This window comes from Haematobia irritans, chromosome 2 (assembly GCF_050003625.1).
Source record: "Haematobia irritans isolate KBUSLIRL chromosome 2, ASM5000362v1, whole genome shotgun sequence".
Classification (NCBI taxonomy): Eukaryota; Metazoa; Arthropoda; class Insecta; order Diptera; family Muscidae; genus Haematobia; species Haematobia irritans.
Genome location: NC_134398.1, coordinates 143,140,971 through 143,158,343, shown reverse-complemented (window position 1 = coordinate 143,158,343; position 17,373 = coordinate 143,140,971). Strand labels below are relative to the sequence as shown.

General features: G+C 30.7%; 1 protein-coding gene and 1 long non-coding RNA gene across 7 annotated transcripts in view; one reads left to right on the top strand and one right to left on the bottom strand.

Annotated features, from left to right (window-relative positions):
- Positions 1–610: 610 nt before the first annotated feature.
- Positions 611–1,378, bottom strand: LOC142224141 (uncharacterized). Its single transcript, XR_012719052.1, has 2 exons — positions 1,042–1,378; positions 611–949 (listed from the first exon to the last, which is right to left on the bottom strand). It is a non-coding gene; the product is annotated as an uncharacterized LOC142224141 (long non-coding RNA).
- Positions 1,379–2,548: 1,170 nt separating this feature from the next.
- LOC142226404 (large neutral amino acids transporter small subunit 1-like) overlaps positions 2,549–17,373 on the top strand; it is a 53,498-nt gene continuing 38,673 nt past the window's right edge. For 2 of the 6 annotated variants that reach the window (XM_075296400.1, XM_075296397.1), the window contains exon 1: positions 2,604–2,780. The gene's annotated coding sequence lies outside the window, so the exon portion shown is untranslated. Of the gene's footprint in view, positions 2,901–17,373 lie in introns of all 6 variants that reach the window. The other 4 variants (XM_075296399.1, XM_075296402.1, XM_075296398.1 and 1 more) reach the window with 4 other exon arrangements.

The following is a 17,373-nucleotide window of genomic DNA, read 5'->3' as shown; positions in this document are numbered from 1 at the left end:
TTGAATTTCGAAAAATTGTTACCAACACGTCTTTCTCAATTTTAAGCGTAATAACATTTTTTTAGAGCTAATGTTTAGTTTTTTTTTCATATAATTTATAGAAAGCTATTTACTCTTGGCGTTTCAGCTGCTATCAAAATGGCTCTTCTAAATTAGTCATGGAAAAATAGTTTTAACATTTTTTTGGTACATTTCCCCATCAGAGCTGACGATTCTTATAGAGTCCTTGGTTGAGATGGAGATGAAATCGAACTTTGAAACGATGGCAGGGTAAAACAGTATTAAGCTGGCATTATCACGTTAAATTGGCCATTTTGCACAGTTACTTTTCTTTAATAATTCATTTCAAAATAAATTAAGATTTCAAATTGGATCATTTCCTAACAATTTATAATAAAATTTGCAACAAGAAGATATAATTTTATTCTGGTTTTTCAGATTTATTTTTGATTTTAGCGGCTAAACTCGTACCTACCTTAATGGCCTGTATTAAGTTGGTATTATCGCGCTAAATTAGCCATTTTTTCACGGTTACTTTTCTTTAATAATCCATTTAAACGAAAATTTTCAATTTTTACGTTGGATCATTCCCCATCAAGTTATAATAAAATTTTCAACATGAAGATATAATTTTATTCTGTTTTTCAAATTTAATTTTGATTTTAGCGGCTAAAGTCGAACTTAGTACCCACCTTAAAATAGAACCAATACAATTCCACAACCACAATTCGTATGATTGAACTCCGTATGACTTCTGGTTGTTAAGCAAACTCAGACGGCCGCTCTGGGAAACCCTTTAAGGTGGGTATTAAGTTCGAGTTTAGCCGCTAAAATCATTTTTTCATTCATCATCATTTTTCACGATTACTTTTCTTTAATAATCCATTTTAGGGAATACAAACATTGTGAAAATTTCCTTTGGATATTCCCCATCAAGTTATAATGAAATCTGTAACAAATATGTATAATTTTAAGACTTTTTTACTGATTTAGTTTCCACTTTAGTGAAAATTAGCGGCTAAACTCGAACTTAATACTCACCTTTATGAGTCAATTGAAGACATTAAATGTGAGTCCCTACGCCCATTTACGGTTCTTCCGGAAACAATTTTGGCATGCGTGTATTGCGGCCGGGGTGTTTTAGTTTGAGGACCACCAAATAAGTCTTTCTGGTTTTTTACCACTGTACGCGTACGCAAATATGTTCCCCTACCGAAAACTGGTTTGGCTGTGTTTACACAATATAATTAAACCGAGACCTTTCTTTCGATTAGATAAATTTACATTTTGATACTAAGTGTGTAAATATAACCATAGCGATAGGCGGTAGGCGAACACTTAGTGTGTAAATATAACCATAGCGATAGGCGGTAGGCGAATAATTCCATTTTTCACGTTTCCTAGTGTTTTTTGTTGTCAATACAGCACGCTTTGACAATACTAAACAATGAAGTTGAATAAAAACATACAATGGCTTGTTATTTGTTGAGTTATTTCAAGAAAAAATAATCTACACGTGTCCAGGCAACAGCAATTCCTAGTGGTGAGTTAAAAAAAATTGATAAGCGATGGCAACACTATACCAGTTTTCGCCAAGGAGTTAGAATAAGTTTTAATTTAGCGACACGCCGCTAGCCGTCACGGTATTCCGTCGCGGATTTTGGGCTTCCCATAAGAAATACACGTATATAAGTGTTCGCCTACCGCCTATCGCTATGGTTATATTTACACACTAAGCTGAAAGGAATACGAATTCAAACAGGCCCATATATAACAGTAACGAGGAAAGTTCCATAACAAGATGATAAAAATGTTTAATTTGGCAATGCTGTAAAGAGAAACCTGTAGATAGAATTCGTACATACTTACAGTGTTGCCAGTATTTTTCCGCCTCTTGTCCTCAAATTGGGATGCTTTCATTCCCAAAAATCCCCAATTTAAATAAACACATCCTCACAAAATCCACAATACATTTTTAACAAGTGTTTATGAAAAAAATAAGGTTCTGCTATAGAAAATCAGTAATAATTAGAAAATTGGAAAAATTTAGTATTTATAAACTGAAATGTTCTTCTAATTACTTAAGTAATAAAATTTCTTAATCATTTCTATATTCTTGGGATATATTGTCCAAATCATTGAGGAACACTGATGAGTGGGACACATTTTGACCGAAGTCCTCAGGAAATAATTTCAATCAAATTACCTCCTGGGCCCGCAATATAAAGTGTCCGCTTATAGCCTAAATGTTCCATTCGCACCCTATTTTATACGGTGGAACAAAGAGCAAATTTTTCTTTTTTTAATTTTGACGATTTGCTGTGTTTTTTATACCGAACCGATTTCTAAAAAATCTCCAAATTTGTGGAAATTCCACCATCAAATGACCTAGTCATCAACATAAAACTTTCGTCCCCAAACACGAAAAAATATCCTCAATTTTGGGAAAACTACCATGTGATGGCAACACTGTATACTTATTTTTTCTCTGTGACCACACTTGCAATTTTTACCATAAGAGAATATGGGGTAGTTTATTTGGTCGCTAATGTTTTCACATTTTTATGCTTTTTTATCGTGAACTTCAGTTTGTCCATGTACGTCTCTTTGTTAACGTTGGTATCTGGTATGGTTTACGTGTCGCGTTTTTTGTATCTAAAATGTGTTAATTAACGAGATTTTGTGGAGAAATGTTTGAAGTTGAAGCTATAAAACATATTTTAACTTTAAATTTAACATATCGAAGATATTAAGATAAAATAATTATTCGTAAATCTTGTGTACGAAAATTCTAGTGTTCTTTAATGAAACACGTTTCATGTTCTTAAAATTCGTATAAATGCGTGAAACCAATATTGGTGTTTGTGTGAAATGAAATTCTGAATAGATTCTCTTCTCACGTGAGCATTCTCTTTAAAATATCTAACAACGTGAATTTGTTGGTATTTAAAATGCAATCGTCAAAATGAGCACATGTTGTTTGTATTTGCGATACACTCAAAGAAAATTTTTATTCATTTATAAAAAATTAAAAACCACAATAAATTACACTAGTTTACACTGAAAATGTACACTTGATAAGAGTCGACACTTCTTATGTATTTTGATCTGCTGAATTCGAAAAAAAATGTTTAAAATTTTTTTATGGAACCGTTTTTGAGATATCCCGTTATTTATTTCGCTCTTCTTTCACTAAACAAATTATATCTCGAGTTGGAAATGTCCGATTATTAAGATGACGAATAATCATGTATAATTGGATCTGTGATAAGTTAAGTGGTTCACAAAATATCAATGCGAAAAAGCCAAATTTTCAAAAAAATCGTGTTGTAAATTTTGATTACTTTTGACTACTCGTTACTATTCGTTACTTTTGAATTGAGTACTCGTTACTACTCGTTACTTTTATAAAAAAAATAAAAAAGACATTGTGGGCAATTTTTAATAATATTTTCTTCTTTTTGAAATTAAAAAACGGTATAAAAAAGCAGATTACATTATCCAGTTTCATTCTGGTGTTATAAAATGTGGTGTTATAGATATGTGGGTCTCGTTAGAAAAAGATTTTCACCAATCATTCAATTTAGAGCCAACTTCGTATTCAATATTCGGTATTTTTCGTCAGGGTATATCTAGATGGCATTGTGTATTACTGATGCTTGCAATTTTCAAACTTTTTAAATCCACCATTGACAGTGGATACAAATATTTAGCGATCATTTTTATCGTGAGACCCAATGTTGAAATCTTCCATGGGGTTTTGAATAAGCTTGGGCCCTTCTCTGAAAACATTTGGATTGAACGAGCTGAAATCAACGACATTATTATTCATACTATTCGCATGAGACGTGATCCATGTGATTCTTTAAATTAAAGCTCCCACCTACTCCCAATGCATTTTTTTCAAATGCAAACGTTTTTAAGAAATCAGATAAATTTTTCACTTTCTTCAAATATGAAGCCATATATCGTTTTCGTTTCAATTTAATTGATAAAACGATTTTCGAAAACTTCAATTAATATTTTCCAAGAAGTCAAGAATTTTACTTCCAAACCGCCAACTTACTTACCGTTAGAAGAAAAAACTGGCATTGAAGATATTGAGTACTCATTTACTCGTAACGAGTACTCAAAAAATTAGTCAGTAACGAGTACTTGTAATCAAATACTCGTTACTTTCCCAACACTAGTAAATAGTCGACCACAATGTTAAAAACAAGTATGTACGGCCGTAAGTTCGGCCAGGCCGAAGCTTATGTACCTTAATAAAATTTTGACAAAATAAAATTTTGACAACATTTTCTATAGAAGTAATATTTGGAAAAATTTTTTCTATAGAAATAAAATTTGGAAAAAATTTTATATAGAAATAAAATTTTGACAAAATTTTCTATAGAAATAAAATTTTGACAAAATTTTCTATAGAAATAAAATTTTTACAAAATTGTCTATAGAAATAAAATGTTGACAAAATGTTCTATAGAAATAAAATTTTCTATAGAAATAACATTTTGACAATGTTTTCCATAAAAATAAAACTTTGGAAGATTATTTTTAACTCGAGTGGCAACCACACTGAAAAAAATATTGTCGTGAGGTCAAAGATTTCATGTCTTTAAAATACGAATACAAATTTTACTTAGCATAGAAGACGCATTTCTCTAAAATAAAGTTATTTTCCTTGTCCAAAAGTCGATAAACTTTTCAATGAAGTCGTATTGTCCTTATAATTAAGTGATTTGACTTAAAAATGGGTATCTTAACATGAAAGAAAAAATGTATAGGCTAAGGTCAACTTGACTTTAATAATTCAGAAAAATTCTTTAAATTTAGTGAAATTGTCTTTAAATTTGTTGTCTTTTTGCATCTTGACTACAAAACAAAAAATCGTTCACATATAGGACATGTTTTTCAAAACTTTATTTTAAAGAAGTTTTTTACTTCAAACATTGCATAATTTCTACTGGAAGTCGAGTCCTAATTTGGAAAATAAAGTTGCCTTTAACTCGTTTTTAAAGGACTTTGATAGCATATGAAGAAAAAAATCTGAGAAAGCGAAAAATTAAAATTTGCTTCCTAGAAGCAAGTACACAAAACCTAAATTTAAAAGAAAATTGTGTCTTAAGAGTATCCTTACTTTTATTCTCCGCTTCTTTGGCTCGGAATCAATACCAAATTTTTTAAAGTAAAGACAAAATCTTTGGAACCGAGTATGCTTTTTTTTCAGTGCATGAAAATGAACCGATATGGACCAATTTTTGTGTGATTGAGGATCGGCTATATATAACTTTAGACCGATATGGACCAATTTTGGCATGGATATTAGGGGCCTTATGCTAACACCACGTTGAAAATTTCAACCGGATCGGATGAATTTTGCTCCTCCAAGAGGCTCCGGAGATCAAATCGATTTATATGGGGGCTGTATATAATTATGGACCTATATGGACCAATTCTTGCGTTTTTGTTAGGGACCACATTCTAACACTATGTTTCAAATTTCAACCGGATCGAATGAATTTTGCTCCTCCAAGAGGCTTCGGAGGACAAATCTGGGAATCGATTTATATGGGGGCTATATATAATTATGGACCAATATGGACCAATTTTTGCATGGTCATTAGAGAACATATACCAATACCATGTACCAAATTTCAGCCGGATCGGATGAAATTTGCTTCTCTTAGGGGCTCCGCAAGCCAAATCGGGGGATCGGTTTATATGGGGGCTATATATAATTATGGACCGATGTGGACCAATTTCTGCATGGTTGTTAGATACCATATACTAACACCATGTACCAAATTTCAGCCGGATCGGATGAAATTGGGTTCTCGTAGAGGCTCCGCAAGCCAAATCGGGTGATCGGTTTATATGGGGGCTATATGTAATTATGGACCGATATGTACCAATTTTTGCATGGTTGTTAGAGACGATATACTAACACCATGTACCAAATTTCAGCCGGATCGGATGAAATTTGCTTCTCTTAGGGGCTCCGCAAGCCAAATCGGGGGATCGGTTTATATGGGGCTATATATAATTATGGACCGATGTGGACCAATTTCTGCATGGTTGTTAGAGACCATATACTAACACCATGTACCAAATTTCAGCCGGATCGGATGAAATGGTTGTTAGAGACCATATACTAACACCATGTACCAAATTTCAGCCGCATCGGATGAAATTTGCTTCTCTTAGAGCGACCGGAAGCCAAATTTGGGGGTCCATTTATATGGGGGCAATACGTAAAAGTGGACCGATATGGACCAATTTTTGCATGGTTGTTAGAGACCATACACTAACACCATGTACCAAATTTCAGCCGGATGGGATGAAATTTGCTTCTCTTAGAGCAATAGCAAGCCAAATTTGGGGGTCCGTTTATGTGGGGGCTATACGTAAAAGTGGACCGATATGGACCAATTTTTGCATGGTTGTTAGAGACCATATACTAACACCATGTACCAAATTTCAGCCGGATCGGATGAAATTTGCTTCTCTTAGAGCAATCGCAAGCCAAATTTGGGGGTCCGTTAATGTGGGGGCTATACGTAAAAGTAGACCGATATGGCCCATTTGCAATACCATCCGACCTACATCAATAACAACTACTTGTGCCAAGTTTCAAGTCGATAGCTTGTTTCGTTCGGAAGTTAGCGTGATTTCAACAGACGGACGGACGGACGGACAAGCTCAGATCGACTCAGAATTTCACCACGACCCAGAATATATATACTTTATGGGGTCTTAGAGCAATATTTCGATGTGTTACAAACGGAATGACAAAGTTAATATACCCCCATCATATGGTGGAGGGTATAATAAAGTGCATATATCTCCAAAAAGTCAAATTTGACTTAAATATTCTTCATGCGCATTATTGTCAAGCGATGATTGGGTTGTACACCCAAAGAAAAAATACTTTCCTCCGGAACACCATTCACAGTAACTGCACGCAAAGAAAAAAAAACGTTTGGAAAACGTGTACCGAAAACGTTTTTCTTTTGTTAGAGTTTTTTGAATTGCTTCGAAAATTTTAAACTTTTATCACCAAAAAAATTCGTTTGTTACAAAATTTTTATTTTTTCAATAAAAAAAGTTATTTTTGAAATAACAACACAGTCCATTTCGTTTATATCAAACACTGTTCTTTTCTGACTTTAGGTCTTTAATAAGACACATTTTACAGTTCAAAATTTAATATAGTACAATGTAATGTTGAACATTTTTTCGGAATCTTCCGAATATATCTGGAATATATGTAAAAAAAAAAACAAAAGCAAAAAAAAAAAAAAACTTTGGCCGAAGCAGGGATCGAACCCTTGGCATGAGAGTCGGACGTAGCTACCACTGCTCCACGGTGCCAAACTAAATGTTTGTTTCTGTTAAATAAACTTTGTTTATTCGGTTCGTGGGCGCCGCAAGCTATGCTATATAAATATAACTTATATGGATATTTATCTATTGATGACCATAACAGGTACATAGCTCAGTGGTTAGTGTGTTGGCTTACAATGTGCATGGTCCGCGGTTCGATTCTCCGTCCAGGCGAAAGGTAAAAAAAATTTTAAAAATTTATAAAATCGTATAATTTCTTCTACATTGTTGGTATTACAGGAAAAGGTGTTAAGAACTAAAAATTCTCGTGGATGTGAGAAAGATATGAGGGACAATGCAATTAGCAAGAAAACATTGTTTTTTTTTTGAGCTAGTCTTTATGAAATTGTTTTTACATCCTGGAAAAGAATAAACGTTTATCACAAAAAGTATATACTTTTCTTCCAAATACACTTCCTTACAGCGAAAAGCAAATGAGAAACGAACTTTGTTTGTCTAAAATTTCGTTTGGGAGGAAAGAATTATTTTTTTGCGTGTGCCTGACCGGCCTCATTTTGGAAAAAATACGGCCCGATGATGCCGCCAGCCCATAAACCGCACCAAACAGTCACTCTTTGTGGGTGCATTGATTTTCGACAATCACTCTTGGATTCTCATTCGCCCAAACGTGGAAATACTGTTTATTGGCGAATCCATTGAGGTGAAAATGTGCCTCGTCACTGAAGATGATTTTCTTCGAAAATTGATCATCCAACTGTTGCCATTTCTTGGAACCATTCTGCCCATTCACGACGTCCATGGTTCAAATTGAGTAAGTCTGAAATAGAGAAATGTCAAATAAAATTCGGGAAAAAACTTGGCGTTTAGGTGTGGTTCACATTCAACATCGGCCCACCCTTTATGAGTTTAATTTTCCGTTAAAAAAATCCACAAATGTTTACTTTTGATATAAAATCATGGGAGATAGTTTCAGAGGCTTCAAAATATTTAGGAATTCCAAAGTCTGCAGACGACATGGCGTTTATAGAAATTTATCATATAATGCATTTGGACGGCAATTGCCTGTTTCGGTATCAGGCTAACATGAAATAAAGGGTAATTTGTTAAGAGCTTGATAACTTTTTTTTTTTAAAAAACGCATAAAATTTGCAAAATCTCATCGGTTCTTTATTTGAAACGTTAGATTGGTCCATGACATTTACTTTTTGAAGATAATTTCATTTAAATGTTGACCGCGGCTGCGTCTTAGGTGGTCCATTCGGAAAGTCCAATTTTGGGCAACTTTTTCGAGCATTTCGGCCGGAATAGCCCGAATTTCTTCGGAAATGTTGTCTTCCAAAGCTGGAATAGTTACTGGCTTATTTCTGTAGACTTTAGACTTGACGTAGCCCCACAAAAAATAGTCTAAAGGCGTCAAATCGCATGATCTTGGTGGCCAACTTACCGGTCCATTTCTTGAGATGAATTGTTCTCCGAAGTTTTCCCTCAAAATGGCCATAGAATCGCGAGCTGTGTGGCATGTAGCGCCATCTTGTTGAAACAACATGTCAACCAAGTTCAGTTCTTCCATTTTTGGCAACAAAAAGTTTGTTAGCATCGAACGATAGCGATCGCCATTCACCGTAACGTTGCGTCCAACAGCATCTTTGAAAAAATACGGTCCAATGATTCCACCAGCGTACAAACCACACCAAACAGTGCATTTTTCGGGATGCATGGGCAGTTCTTGAACGGCTTCTGGTTGCTCTTCACTCCAAATGCGGCAATTTTGCTTATTTACGTAGCCATTCAACCAGAAATGAGCCTCATCGCTGAACAAAATTTGTCGATAAAAAAGCGGATTTTCTGCCAACTTTTCTAGGGCCTATTCACTGAAAATTCGACGTTGTGGCTCGTTAGTAAGTCTATTCATGATGAAATGTCAAAGCATACTGAGCATCTTTCTCTTTGACACCATGTCTGAAATCCCACGTGATCTGTCAAATACTAATGCATGAAAATCCTAACCTCAAAAGAATCACCCTTTATAATGAAATTTATCAAGTAATAAAATATGGGAAAATATCTTCGGACAAGTTGATAGTTTTTCCTTTTCTCGCAAATCCCGGAATGTACGCGCAACGTCCCGAATTTCGGCAACCATCATCTGGCAACCCTAAAGAAATTTAGAAAATCCGCATTTTTTCTTATATGCGTTTTTTTCTTATTGCATTTAAGAAAAAAATATTCTTATAAACACATTCATTTATATAAGAAACTTCTTTCTATATATATTTCACAAAAATATCTTTCAAAAAGATGTAATCTGAACAATTAGAATAAAAAAAAAAAACAAAACTTAAGAAAATTAAGGAAGTTTCCTTTGTCCGCACCGCAATTGCTGTCGGCAGGAGACTTGAGGACCTTGTTTCTATGGCGGAGCTTATCACAATTTGCAGTGGCTTGGGCAGGCGACTTGAAAAGTGTCCAATGTTACCACGAGAATCTTGGGCTAATTTCTAGTCGGAATAGTTTCGCCATCGAAACTAATAGCCTGTTTTTTATGTCGAACGAGCACTATCGATCGACTGAAATGCATACACGCAAAAAAATAATTCTTTCCTCCCAAACGAAATTTTAGACAAACAAAGTTCGTTTCTCATTTGCTTTTCGCTGTAAGGAAGTGCATTTGGAAGAAAAGTATATACTTTTTGTGATAAACGTTTATTCTTTTACAGGATGTAAAAACAATTTCATAAAGACTAACTCAAAAAAAATTTTTTTCTGGCTAATTGCATTTTCCCTCACATCTTTCTCACTTCCACGAAGATTTTTAGTTCTTAGCACCTTTTTCTGTAATACAAACAATGTAGAAGAAATTATACGATTTTATAAATTTTTAAAATTTTTTACCTTTCGCCTGGACGGAGAATCGAACCGCGGACCATGCACTTTGTAAGCCAACACACTAGCCACTGAGCTATGTACCTGTTATGGTCATCAAGAGATAAATATCCCTATAAGTTATATTTATATAGCATAGCTTGCGGCGCCCACGAACCGAATAAACAAAGTTTATTTAACAGAAACAAACAGTTAGTTTGGCACCGTGGAGCAGTGGTTGCTACGTCTGACTCTCATGCCAAGGGTCGTGGGTTCGATCCCTGCTTCGACCAAAGTTTTTTTTTTTTTTTTTTTTTACATACATTCTACATATGTTCGGAAGATTCCGAAAAAAATGTTCAACATTACATTGTACTATATTAAATTTTGAACTGTAAAATGTGTGTTATTAAAGACCAAAAGTCAGAAAAGAAGAGTGTTTGATATAAACGAAATGGACTCTGTTGTTGTTTCAAAAATAACTTTTTTTATTGAAAAAAATAAAAACTTTGTAACAAACGAATTTTTTTGGTGATAAAAGTTTAAAATTTTCGAAGCAATTCAAAAAACTCTAACAAAAGAAAAACGTTTTCGGTACACGTTTTCCAAACGTTTTTTTTCTTTGCGTGTAGAAACAACTGATTTTTGGATATAAATTCAGCTGTTTCTTTCCATTTCAGCCGATCGATAGAGCTCGTTCGACATACAGAAACGGGCTGTAATATTCAGCTGCTTGCGTATTTCTGCTGCATATGTAGTGAATAGTGTGGTTGAGGTTGGCGGATATCCTCAAATTTCTAGCATTGAAATAACTGGTAAGATCAGCAAGGTAAATGTTTTATCGATCGCAGATATCATCAAAATTGGACCCGAATGCCATGATTGTACCGTCGTCTGCGTATGATACTATCTCGACGCCGTCAGGAGGGGGTAAAATAGAGAATATCAAGAGGCTAAACTGGAGATATCATCCCATCTTGGGGAACTCTATGGCGTCTTGACTTCCTATACTTAAATCCCACAAATGACTGGCGCCCACACAGATAATTAATAACCCAACGCTTGGTTCCTGCCGGTAGGGGCATGTTTTCGATGTCCTCTAATAGATTGGCATGTGGGATATTGAGTTAAAAAATACTTTCCAGATGGTTTCACTTTTTTTAGTATATGCTCTAAATATCTTTTTTGATATTTGAAAACTCGCTTTTATATGGAAAGGCGATTTGAAAGTCTCAATAAAGCGAGATTTCGAGTATAGTGGGGACGTAGTATTAGATAAATGTGTCAACAATTTATTCCATCAATCCATTCGATAAAAAATCTTTGCCAGGTTATAAAATGTACATACCTACATATGTATGAGTTTGCAACATTGAAGCCGCGGGCCTCAATCACCTATAGACGAAATGTTGCTATGAAATTTGTGGCAAATATTGCGTCATACAATTGTATCAAAAACAGACATTTCTCAAAGATTTCTCTTTTAATTGACATTGTGTGACTCTTCCACCGTACGCTTTTATCAAAGAGAATTTGGTGGGAATCCTTTTGCACTCTTTAATTCCAAAAGAACCGGCATTTTATGTATAGTAATAACGTCGTATTTCAGCTATGTAGAGAGAATGTTTATTTTATTGCTTGTACAGTGCTATTTTGGGGCCAAATAAATAATTTTGGTTGAAAATATATAATAATATATAATAAAAAATAATATATTACATATACAAAATATTTAAATAAAATCATATACATATTTAAAGTATTCTAATTTCCATAGGGAATATTGAAATTTTATTTATATCAAAAATAAATGCGGAACAGATCTAAAAAAGTGTGTCAAAAAATGCTAAAAAGAAAAAAAATATTAAAATATTGAAAAACTATTATTTTAATGAAATGAGGGCTTATGTTTTAATTTTTGTTTTCTTCAGAATTAACTATACATTGTTTTGATTAAAAAAGTTCCAAAATATTTGAAATTTTGTGGATACAATAATTCTAAAAACTTATAAGTTAATAATTGTAAAAAGCTTAAAAATATATTTTTTGAAGAAAAATATAAATACAAAAAATAAATGCTAAATTTTACTAAATGCTAAAATTTACTAAATGGCTACACTACACATAAGAAAGTTTCTCTCCAAATCACATATACATTGATTGCCAACTCAAAACATACGGGCGATTATTGAGGAATTTCAAAAGCAAAACAATATTGATCTCTTTTAAGCAAATACTCTTCTATTGTTTTTGTTTTTTAGACAATTGTATGACGCAATTAGCAATTCAAATTTCCAAGCAACATTTCATTTTTATCTGTGTGTCATAAATGTTGCATGCAACCCAGGGATGGAAAACACAATTTTTAAGAAAGTACAAAAAAGGTATTTTTTTGAGCAAAAAAGTACTTTTCACTAAATTTCAAAAAAAATTCCATTCGAAGATTATTGTCAAGAGCTGCTTTAGACTGAATTTTAAAGCAAATAAAATTTTGTTTGTCAACTCCTCAAATTTAATTTTTTTTAAGTTTTATATCCACTTACAAAGGCTATCGTAGTATTGTAATCACGATTTCCACAGTTGTAATTCATAGTTCTTCATAAATTTTCTGTAGATAAATAAAAATAAAATTTTGACAAAATTTTCTATAGAAATAAAATTTTGACAACATTTTTTTATAGAAATAAAATTTTGACAAAATTTTCTAAAGAAATAAAATTTTGACAAAATTCTCTATAGAAATACAATTTTGACGAAATTTTCTAAAGAAATAAAATTTTGACGAAATTTACTAAAGAAATAAAATTTTGACAAAATTTTCTATAGAAATAAAATTTTGACGAAATTTTCTGTAGAAATAAAATTTTGACAGCTACAATTTTGATGAAATTTTCTAATAAAATAAAATTTGGACGAAATTTTATAAAGAAATAAAAATTTGACAAAATTTTCTATAGAAATAAAATTTTGCCAAATTTTTCTATAGAAATAAAATTTTGACAAAATTTTATTTCTATAAATAAAGAAAAAAATTTTGACAAAATTCTCTATAGAAATACAATTCTGACGAAATTTTCTAAAGAAATAATATTTTGACAAAATTTTCTATAGAAATAAAATTTTAACAAAATTTTCTGTAGAAAAATATTTTGACAAAATATGAAATTTTCTAATAAAATAAACTTTTGACGAAATTTTCTAAAGAAATAAAATTTTGACCAAATTTTCTATAGAAATAAAATTTTGACAAAATTTTCAATAGAAATAAAATTTTGACAAATATTCTGTAGAAATAAAATTTTGACAAAATTTTTATAGAAAAAAAATTTGACAAAATTCTCTATAGAAATACAATTTTGACAAAATTTTCTAAAGAAATAAAATTAAAAAAAAATAAAATTATGACAAAACTTTTATGAAATTTTCTAATAAAATAAAATTTTGACGGAATTTTCTAATGAAATAAAATTTTGACAAAATTTTTTTATAGGAATAAAATTTTGACAAAATTTTCTATAGAAATAAAATTTTGACAAATATTCTATAGAAATAAAATTTTGGCAAAATTTTTATAGCAATAAAATTTTGACAAAATTTTTTATAGCATTAAAATTTTGACAAAATTTTTTATAGCAATAAAATTTTGACAACATTTTCTAAAGAAATAAAATTTCGACGAAATTTTCTAATAAAATAAAATTTTTACAAAATTTTCTACAGAAATAAAGTTTTGACAAAATTTTCTATAGAAATAAAATTTTAACAAAATTTTCTGTACACTCAAAAAAAAGTTTACTTGGATCCAAAGATTTTGACCTTCTTTTAAGGATTTTGGTATTGATTCCGAGCCAAAGATGCTGCTTCTTTAAAATAAAGACATTTTTACGGACCTCCCTGGCTTTAAATCTAGGATCGATAAAATTAAAATTGGATACAGATCTCATTCATCGAATTTTTATTCTCTGTTTGCGATATATTAATAAAGGTATTCATGTACAAACAAATTCCATTTTCAAAATCGAAACTATGCCAAGTACTTCAAAGTAAAAACTGTTTTCTTAATGCTAAAAAACTTTAAAACTAAGATGCAAATACTTAAAATAAGTCTTAGCCTATACTTGAAGCGTTTTGATCTTAAATTTGAAAATTCAATATGTCAGTTGAGTTAAAGGCGATTTCTTTAAATTAAGAAAGTTTTTCTTTATTTCAAGGAATATTTGCCTTACTTCAAAGATATACAACTTCAACAGAGGGACACAAAATTTCAAGATTTGTGTCCTAAATTTAATGAAAAAAATTTTGGAGCAAAGATTATAAACTTTCTTTTAATTAAAATGTCATTATTATAAAGAATTTTGTCCTTATCATTTCGAGTCCTAACATTTAAGTTGCATAATGTTCCATATTAGGTCAATATTTTTTTCAGTGTAGAAATAATATTTGGCAACTTTACAATTTTGATGAAATTTTCTAATAAAATAAAATTTTGACGAATTTTTCTAAAGAAATAAAATTTTGACAACATTTTCTATCGAAATAAAATTTTGACAAAATTTTATATAGAAATAAAATTTTGGCAAATACATTTTTGCAAAATAATATTTTTTGGTAAGATTTCCTCCAAATCTTGGTAAATTATTTTTGTTTCTAGTTTCGACCGTGGCTGTAATGGTTCGCATTATTTTAGTACGCGATCGATAACTTTTTATCACATACTTTTTTCGACTAAAACAGTCTTGAAATTCAATGAAATCGTGTTTTTGACTATGGCTTTTACAAAACCGACATTTTCTTCCCGCATGACCTTGTCTGTTTTGCCAAATTCGTAAAAGATTATTAGCAAATAAGACTCAAAACATTACAATATTTTGTCAAAACTATTGTACCGTAAATCTGATATCGGTTCAAAAATGTCTACACAAAAGGTACTAAATAATTCGCGGGGGTACTATGGTATTGACCAGGGTGAAAAAGTATTGAAAAAATAGTATAGTACTACATTTTCCATCCCTGATGCACCCCATTCCAGTTTATTTCAACTAATAAGGGAATCGAAGGCACGGTGTGTACATTACACACCAAAGGTTTACGTACATATATTTTTCTTTGATTCAAGAACAGGTTAGATTAAGTATAGTGTTAGGTAGACTATTCAGTCCATTGTGATGTCACAAGCAGGGCTGTGGAGCCGGAGTCGGAGTCGGAGTCTTGGAGTCGGAGTCTGAAGATTTTGCTGGAGTCGGAGTCGTAAAAATTTTGCTCGACTCCGACTCCGGCTAAACCAAATTTTTTAAAATACTTCACATTTTTGTAACTAAGCAAGTTTTTACGCAAATTAGTTTCCATTGCGTTATTCATTCGATCAATGTACAGCATGATTGTAAATGAAAATCAACTTCAAATTACGGCTATCTTTTTATGTTTCCTAGAATGTTAGACTAGCAGATGGGCTGGATCGATCCATTTTAATGCCCATATCAATTTATGTTATTTGAAATATTTCGAACGATCGAAATTATTTTTTTTTTAATTTTATTTTAAGGCCATATACATATGTGGAATATTGACAGAAATTTTTTCAAAGTTGTTTTTTATACAAAATTTTGTCAAAATGTTATTTCTATAAAAAGTTTTGTCAAAATTTTATTTCTATAGCAAATTTTGTCAAAATTTTATTTCTATAAAAAATTTATTCAAAATTGTATTACTATAGAAATATTTTTTTCTATAGAAAATTGAGTCAAAATTTTGTTTCTATAGAATATTTTGCAAAATTTTGTTTCTATAGAATATTTTGCAAAATTTTTTTTCTATAGAAAATTTTGCAAAATTTGGTTTGTTACACAAAAAGTTTTTCAAAATTTTGTTTCTATTGATAACTTTATTTCTATAAAAATTTAAGTCAACATTTTATTTCTATAGAAAATGTTGCCAAAATTTTATAGTAATAGATTTTTTTATTAGAAAATTTGGTCAAAATTTTGTTTCTATAGAATATTTTGCAAAATTTTATTTCTATAAAAATTTAAGTCAAAAGTTTATTTCTATAGAAAATATTGCCAAAATTTTATAGTAATAGATTTTTTTATTAGAAAATTTGGTCAAAATTTTATTTCTATAGAAAATTTTGTCAAAATTTTATTTCTTTAGAAAATTTAGTCAAAATTTTATTTCTATAGAAAATTTAGTCGAAATTTTGTTTCTGTAGAATATTTTGCAGAATTTTATTTGCTACACAAAAATTTTTCTAAAATTGTATTTTTATTGATAATTTTTTCAAAATTTTATTTCTATAAGAAAAAATTGTTAAATTTTATTTCTATAGCAAATTTTCTCAAAATTTTTTTTCTTACTGATGCTCACTGATACTCACTGCTATAAAAAATGTATTCAAAATTTTATTACTATAGAAATATTTTATTCTATATAAAATTTAATCAACATTTTATTTCTATAGAAAATTTAGTCAAAATTTTGTTTCTGTAGGATATTTTGCAAACTTTTATTTCTATAGAAAATTTTGCAAAATTTTGTTTGCTACACAATTTTTATTTAAATAGTATTTCTATTGATAATTTTTTCAAACTTTTATTTCTATAAAAAATTTTGCCAAATTTTATTTCTATATATTTGGTCAAAATTTTATTTCTATAGAAAATTTAGTCAAAATTTTGTTTCTGTAGAAAATTTTGCAAAATTTTATTTCTATATAAAATTTTTTTTTACTAGACAAAATTTTTTCCAAAATTGTATGCTCAATGATACTCACTGCTTAGTCGAAAACTTGTAGAAATGACACAAATTTTCAAATTTTTCAGTGAATGAATCATAAATGCATTTTTGCGAAATTGTCTAAACAATTATAAATATTTCCCAAATAATGCCCGAGATTCTGTAGAAAATTTGAGATTTTATCAAAATGTAGATCTAAATACAAAGTTGTGCAGAGTATATTATAATCGGCCCGCCCGACTTTAGACTTTCCTTGCATTTTTATTTTTTGTTAAAATTGTTTTACGTCCCATAACGTTAGATTTAAATTTTAAGTACATAGATTTTGTAGAAGTATATACAATTTTGTCTAAATCGATTCATATTCAAATTCATGCATATGGGAATGTAAACCTTTATATAGCTCGCAACAAATCTAAAGGATTTGATATAGTA